This window comes from Triticum urartu, chromosome 7, assembly GCF_003073215.2.
Source record: "Triticum urartu cultivar G1812 chromosome 7, Tu2.1, whole genome shotgun sequence".
NCBI lineage: Eukaryota > Viridiplantae > Streptophyta > Magnoliopsida > Poales > Poaceae > Triticum > Triticum urartu.
Genome location: NC_053028.1, coordinates 8322889 through 8330619, shown reverse-complemented (window position 1 = coordinate 8330619; position 7731 = coordinate 8322889). Strand labels below are relative to the sequence as shown.

At 42.7% G+C, this 7731-nt stretch overlaps 1 pseudogene; it reads left to right on the top strand.

Moving 5' to 3' along the window:
• The first annotated feature begins 2222 nt into the window (after positions 1-2222).
• Positions 2223-4465, top strand: LOC125521123 (annotated as a pseudogene).
• The last annotated feature ends 3266 nt before the right edge of the window (positions 4466-7731 follow it).

The window sequence follows — 7731 nt, the reverse complement described above, 5'->3', positions numbered from 1 at the left end:
TTCATCTGCATGCTCCAATATGATGAATCAGCAAAGCTATACATGTTCTATGCTATTTTACCTGAGAGAGAGCAGCAGGGGTGATTAATTAGCTAGTTCATGCTCTTAGTACTTGTCCTCTCATGTCCGTGTTCTTCGTCCTGAACTTAATCTCAAAGAGTGATTTGCTTTTGTGGTGTTATGAACGCTTATAATATCATTACCATGTTGAACTCGATGATATCTTTGCTATGAAAACCGTTGGTGATGATATATATGATGCAAGAGTTTTTATATTAATTAATATGATGATGATGATGAGTTATTATATCATTTATGAAAGAAATTGCATATTAGTTTCAACTGGATGGATTCTAGCTAAGTGATCAAGTATATGCCATATCCATATTACCTCAATCACTTAAGTAGGTGATCAAGTATATATAATATGGATATGACATATACTTGATGACTTAGCTAGGATCCACGCATCAAGTCAAACTAATCACCTAATGATTTAACAACTCATTATAATGTAAAACAATCACTAAATTAAATTGAAAACACAAAATTAAAGTAAAAATAAAAAATAAAACCAAAACACACCCAAACATTTAGTACCGGTTGGTGTTACCAACCGGTACTAATGTCCTACGTGCCCACGGAGCTGGCTCGTGCCACGTGGTTGCCCTTTAGCACCGGTTCATGCTGAACCGGTACTAAAGGGGGGGGGCCTTTAGTGCCTACAATTTAGTGCCGGTTACCGAACCGACACTAAAGGGCCTTACGAACCGGTGCTATTGCCCGGTTCTGCACTAGTGTGTTAGGACTTGCACTGTCATACTTGAGGCCGTGGCCTCACAAGATCTCTGGATCTGCCACTCTTTCTTCGGCATGGCCGGATCACATAATAATATCAACGTGCTTCAACGCTCACCGGTGTTTGCAAGGCTTGCCGAAGGCAACAGCCTATCGGTGAATGTTACCATCAACGGCCATAACTTCGACAAAGGATACTACCTAGGTGACATTATCTTTCCTTAGTGAACCACTATTGTAAAGACAATCCCCAACCTTGTCGGAGAGAAGAGGAAAAGATTTGCCCAAGAGCAAGAGAGTGCTAGGAAGGACGTGGAGCGTGCCTTTGGTATTTTGCAATCTCGATGGGGTATCGTTCGGTATCCTGTTAGGACTTGGAGCACCAAGAAGCCGTGGGAGGTGATGATTGCTTGTGTGATCATGCATAATATGATCGTAGAAGATGAGCGCCCGTAACGTATCTACAACCAAGGGTTTCAGTTTGAGGATGAGAATGTTGTGCATGAGTATGGAGGAGCGGCAATGTTTGAATAGTTCATCCATTTTCTTCATGAAATGTGTGATTAGAAAATTCACATGTAGCTACAAAATGATTTGGTTGAGCATACCTGGGCTCATGTTGACAAAATGGCCGTCCGTTCGCTTGGGTCGGCGCTTAATCCCCATCCACTATGGGTCAGTTCGGTTCACGTCCTCATGGTGCCGTGCCTGGCCTGGATTTTCAGAGAAGTTGTTTGCTCGTTGTCCTGGGACTGAGGAAGCCAGCCTGGCCTGGATACTTGAGCACTTTTGTTAGCCTGGTCCAGGCAGACCGAGGCGACCACAGGCGTCCAGTTTCGAGCGCCTGGGCAGCCGACCTAGATGCTAATTGCTGCTTGGGAATTACTAATCACAAAACGACAGCACTCCTGCAGCTATGGTATGGTATGTCACAGCAAGTATAATAGAACTGAGTCAGCGGGCTATAAAAAATAAACTAGTATATTCTGTTTAGTTGGAGCAGAGAGAAGAGGAGAGAGAAGGTAAGCAGGCTCTTGGTGAAGAGACAACTCTAGCACGTGCTCCTAGACACTTTGTGAGAATGAAAGGTGGGCCGCATAATAAAAAAAGTAGTACACTCTTTTGATCTACTATTATACATGTTAGCTATAAGATAGGCTGTAGATGACATGTCACTGACTTATAGCCAGCAGCTGGCTATACTATTAACCATGCTCTGAGAAGTACATTCTAAGATTTCTTTTTAAAACCATTGAACTATTCATCAGGCCAGGCTTCATCCAAACACATTTCTTTCCGGCTAGCCTGGCCAGGCAGCAATTGCTAGCTCCTCGTGTCCACACGCAACATTTTTTCCCAGGCATCAACTTGTGGACACAAAACAAACTAGCTCTACAATCTATATCCACCCACTCACGGCCTGGGCCGAGAACCCGACCCGACCGGCCGACCCCCCCATCCACCAAGAGTATTCCACCCCCCGATCTAGGGTTTCTTTTCCCCACCGCGCGGACACAAAACAAAGAGCGGCGGCGGCGGGGAGGAGCCGGCGTGGAAGACGATCGATCTCGGGGGCGGCGCGCTGGAGACGCAGATGGGTGGCGGGGTTAAAGCCAAGGAGGAGTACCGCTTTGGCTCGTCCAAGGTTTCTCCCTTGCCTACGGTGAATGCCGAAGAAGTGGCCGCTGCCAAGGGGAAGAAATCCAGGGCGAAGAAGGCTGCGTCGCGGATAGACTTGGACAAGGCTGAATCCCTTGCGTATAAAGCCAGGATGAAGGCGAGGGAGTCTGCCAGGGTAGCCAAGGCCAAGGCCGAGGAGGCCGAAGAAGCTGCCAGGATAGCCAAGGCCAAGGCCGAGGAGGCTGAAGAAGCCGCCCGGGCCGCCAAGGCGGATGCTGAGGCGGCCGCCAAGGCGATAGAAGCCGCAGAAGAGGCGATGCTTCTCTATGAGAAGGAGATGGAGTGGGCGCAGTGCGAGGAAGAATTGGACGCCTCCATGTTCCGCGGCCGCTGGAACCAACAGCACGCCCGCCACGGCGCCACCTTCCTGGAAATCAGTAAATCACCTCTTCTTACTTGCAATTACTTGCATTTTTCTGCCATCTATCAAATGAAACCACCAATTTTACATTGCAGCATATGCCAATCCATGCCCTTTTTTCTTGAGAATTGTATCTGTGGCTACTGCTGTTTTGCCGGTCTGTCTGTCCCCAATAATGAACTCTCGCTGACCGCGCCCTATAGGGATCATCGAATCGATAGCAATAAGCCCTGTTTGAAGAGGTTTTACATTGCAGCATATGCCAATCCATACTGTCATTACTTACATGCAACTAACTAGGCCATTATTGATTGATGCAGCATCTATCCCACCTATGCGTTACACTTACCCTACTCCCGAGGAGAAGGTCTACATCGAGACCGCGGAAACTCTGCAGATTGTTTCTCTCAAAATCGTGTCGATCAATGACGACTCTTTACGCTGGCCACTGCAAGTGCCGTGCGTGATATCTTGGATCACAAGCGCAACATTATCTTCCAGCGACAGAGGAATAACTGCCAAATCATCAATAAGAATGTTCGTATATAAATCTTCTTTCATTCCTTCCTTTTATTTCCTTAATTAACCTGGCCTTCTCTAGCATCTTTGATATATCTGTGCTGCCCATTGTGCATTTGCCAATGTCAGATTTAGTGATTCATTAAGCTTCTTCTACCATATACTCTGTTATAAGATAGAGTAGATTGTTTGCATTCTACTCGATGCGGTCTTACTGTTGATGAACATTACTCTGTTATTTACTTGAATAGTTGTTTGGTGCAGGATCCGTATCTAGCATTGACAGGCCCAAGCCGTGCTGTTGCTGTGTCGATGGAACCTTCGCACATTGAGGTTTCGCTGAAAGTGAAGGGGACCACTAAATCTGATGATAAAGACCTAAGCGAGCTAGTTTTGAATTTTAGATCTGGATGCGTGCTTAGTGACGTTTACCCTAGCAGGATTAGCACAATTGAACTTAAATACGATCACATTATGTGCGCTGTGGAGGCCACGATCCGCATAAAAGTCACTGGTGGGTCTTGGCCAGATGGTTTTCGAGGTATGTTTACTGCCTACAACACTGGAGCTGATGACCTGAAAGTCAAGTTACTTGATTTTGGAGATGGTGGATTGCCTGTTGGTGCTGATGGCATGGTCAAGCTCTCACGCAGTGTGGTTTCCGTTGACCTTGAGGAGATGCTCAAAGTCTCTGCCATGGCATATCCTATTAACGATGATGAAGTTGCTGATAGCAGTGAGGTAGCCTTAAAACCTGAGATGGCTGGTATAACTCCCCCAGGTTTTGTGCTGACGGTTGGCTCATGTAGTATGGAAGTGAGTGTTGCCTGGTCCCTTTTCCGTCGTCGATTCTGACCTTGAAAGGCTGATGCTGACAGGAGATCTGAACTCATTTGGCGTGCTGTACTTGTGTTATGATGTAGTGGTAGCCGAGATCTGCTCTACTTATGTTATGATGTGGTAGCTGACTAGCTGTTGCTTGGTGTATGCTAAGTGGTACTGTTGCTTAGGTGGTGTATGTTAAGTGGTACTGTTGCATTTGTGGACAGTGTAATATTTGATCACCTCGCTTTTGTTAATACTATTATGCATGCGTAATTGTCTTGAGGAAGCTGTTCGTAGACGCACAATCTTGATTACTTAATTTTTTTTTATGCTTCATACAACTTGATATGATGGAAAATTGCATGACTTTTCTTCTGGTATGCGAACTTTTTAGGGGAAAACCTTGCTGCCTTTTATTAACTAAGTGGCCGAGCGACACAATAATGTCTCGAATAGAAACAAGAAACAGGAGGAATAGAAAACCAAGTCTTACATAATTTATCAGGCAGCCATCCCCAGCTAGATAATGCGCCGCTCGATTACGTCTAGCCCTAGCACACGCTCGATTACGTCTAGCCTAACACACACAAGAAACTCATCCTAAGAGATCTAAGAGATAAGCTCCTTGATTTCTTCGACCAGAGGGCTATACCGAAATCTAGCCAGCCCCGAGTTCATCAAGGCCCGCGCTACCCCCTGATTATCAGTCTGCATGACAGTCTTCCGGGCTCCCACTTCGATGGCCAGCTGGATACCTCGATGACACACGCCAACAGTTCAGCATGTTCCAGTCAGCAACAGATGGGGAAAATGGCATGCTCTACTCCCACAAACATGCCATGATGACCGCGCACGACCGCTCCACCGCCCCCTGAATCGTCCACCTTCGCCGTTGCCCCGTCGATATTCACCTTCATGGCTTCATCCGTCCTTGGTCAGGAGGCTGCCAAGGCTCTGTTAGCTTAACATGACTCCCTTAGCCGCATCAGGGGCCTTGCCAGACCAGTCCAGCAGCCTCTTCCAAGGGCTTGTTGCGAGTTGATTATATCCGGCAGACAGAAAACATTGTCATTGATACCAACTTGGTACAAGTACTGATGTATAAAAAAAACTTGGTACAAGTACTTTCAGCTTGCTAAGAGCTTTAACATATTTTTTATTGGCACTAATCTTTTTTGTATATCCCTGCAAGTATGCACAAGAGGTGTTTACCTTCGAGGCTCAGACTACTAAAATCTGTTCACATTTCACAAATTTACATGAAGATTTATCTAAAATGTGTGAACGCTAAATTTTACATCAATTGTTTTTGTAAATACTTGAATACTTTTTAAGCATTGAATATTTTTAATGTGCGGTCACTTTTTTTAAGTACGTGAACATTAAAAAAACCATGTGAACACTTTTCAAAAACACATAAACATTTTTTAAATTGTGAACACTTAATAAAATTACAGAACACATTTGTAAAATAAGTGAACACATTTTAAAAAAAAGCATGCGCATTTTGGAAAAAAAAGTGTGAGAACAAGAACATCATAAAATAATTGTGTGAACACTTTCTAAAAATGCGTACACATTGTCTATGCATTATTTATTTTCTGTATGTATAGAAAAAATTATGCACACAATTTTTTACTTACTTATTGTTAGATTTGACTATATACAATTTAGCGAGGTATATATATTCTTACATGATTTATGGATAAAACAGGTAAATCCACCGACAGTCATAGAACTCCTAGAAGACGAGCAAATCGGTTACTCTTCTTTCAAAATATGAGAAACCGGTCACAACACTCCATTTTATCAGTAAGCAGGTTCCTCTGCCCTTCCCAGCCATAACACACTGATAAGTCTCCAACGTATCTATATTTTTTTGATTTGTTTCATGCTATTATATTATCAACCTTGGATGTTTTTATATACATTTACAAGCAACTTTATATCTTTTTTGGGACTAACCTATTAACTTAGTGCCCACTACCAGTTGCTGTTTTTTTTGCTTGTTTTTGGTTTCGCAGAATATCAGTACCAAACGAAGTCCAAATGGCATATGAACCTTTTTGAGTTTTTTTTTCTGAACATAAGAGACACTAGAAGTTTGGGAGAAGACCAGACGTGGGAGCATGGGCCCACCTCCCATCAGGGGACAGATGTGCACACGACGTTCAGCACGCTTCCGATGAACAAGAGGTTGAAGAAAACCTCGGGGGTGGGCTAGGCCTTACTGTTTAACTAAGGCTCATTAGCACACTGTCTGCCTTTTCTTTTCCTTAACCTTTTCTGTTTTTGTAATTCTTCACTGTTTTGCATTACATTTTAGCCTCACTTGATTTTTGTTAAATGCCAAACTTGTCACAAAAATGCCTTGCAATATTATGGAGCTGGCCACAAAGTTTCACATATTTTTCAAAAGTGAAAGTATTTTTTTATTTCAAAATGGCCGAATCTAGTGCTGTTGTGTCACTTTAATTATTTATGTTGGTTTCTTCATGAAAAATAGTTAGTGATTATTTGCAACACAAAGAACATTTTTATTTTGATGTTGAATAAATATTAATTTTATATATTGATTTGATTTTTTTATAAACTGACAAATGGATTAGCAACAAGGTGATCACATGGCACCATTAGGGGGGCATTACTGTAGCTTGACACTGGGGCTGCTACAAATCCCATATGGGGTCCCTTTCTTGCACCCTGCCGGAGGGGGAATCAATCACGGAGGGGTTCTTCATAAACCTTGTAGCCCCTCCGATGATATGTGAGTAGTTTACCACAGACCTACGGGTCCATGGTTAGTAGTTAGATGACTTCTTCTCTCTTGATGTTCTTCAATACAATGTTCTTCTTGATGCTTTTGGAGTTATATCCGATGTAATTCTTTTTGCGGTGTGTTTGTTGGGATCCGATAAATTGTGGGTTTATGATCAGATCTATCCATGAATATTATTTGAGTTTTCTCTGAACTCTTTTATGCATGATTAATATAGCCTCGTATTTCTTGTCCGATTTATTGGTTTGGTTTGGCCAACTAGATTGATTTATCTTGCCATGGGAAGAGGTGCTTTGTAATGAGTTCGATCTTGCGGTGCTCAATCCCAGTGACAGAAGAGGACATGACATGTATGTATCATTGCTATTACGGGTAAAAAGATGGGGTTTATTCATACGTGAGTTTATCTTGTCTACATCATGTCATCTTGCTTAATGCATTACTCCGTTTTTCATTAACTTAATACACTAGATGCATGCTGGATAGCGATCGATGTGTGGAGTAATAGTAGTAGATGCAGAATCGTTTCGGTCTACTACTCTTAGATGTGATGCCTATGTATGATCATTGCCTTGGATATCGTCATAATTATTTGCTTTTTTTATCAATTGCCCAACAGTAATTTGTTTACCCACCATATGCTATTTTCTCGAGAGAAGCCTCTAGTGAAGACTATGGCCCCCGGGTCTATCTTTTATCTTATAAAATCCTAAAAATACCTTGCTGCAATTTTATTTTATTTATTTTATTTTGTATTTTAGTTTGATTT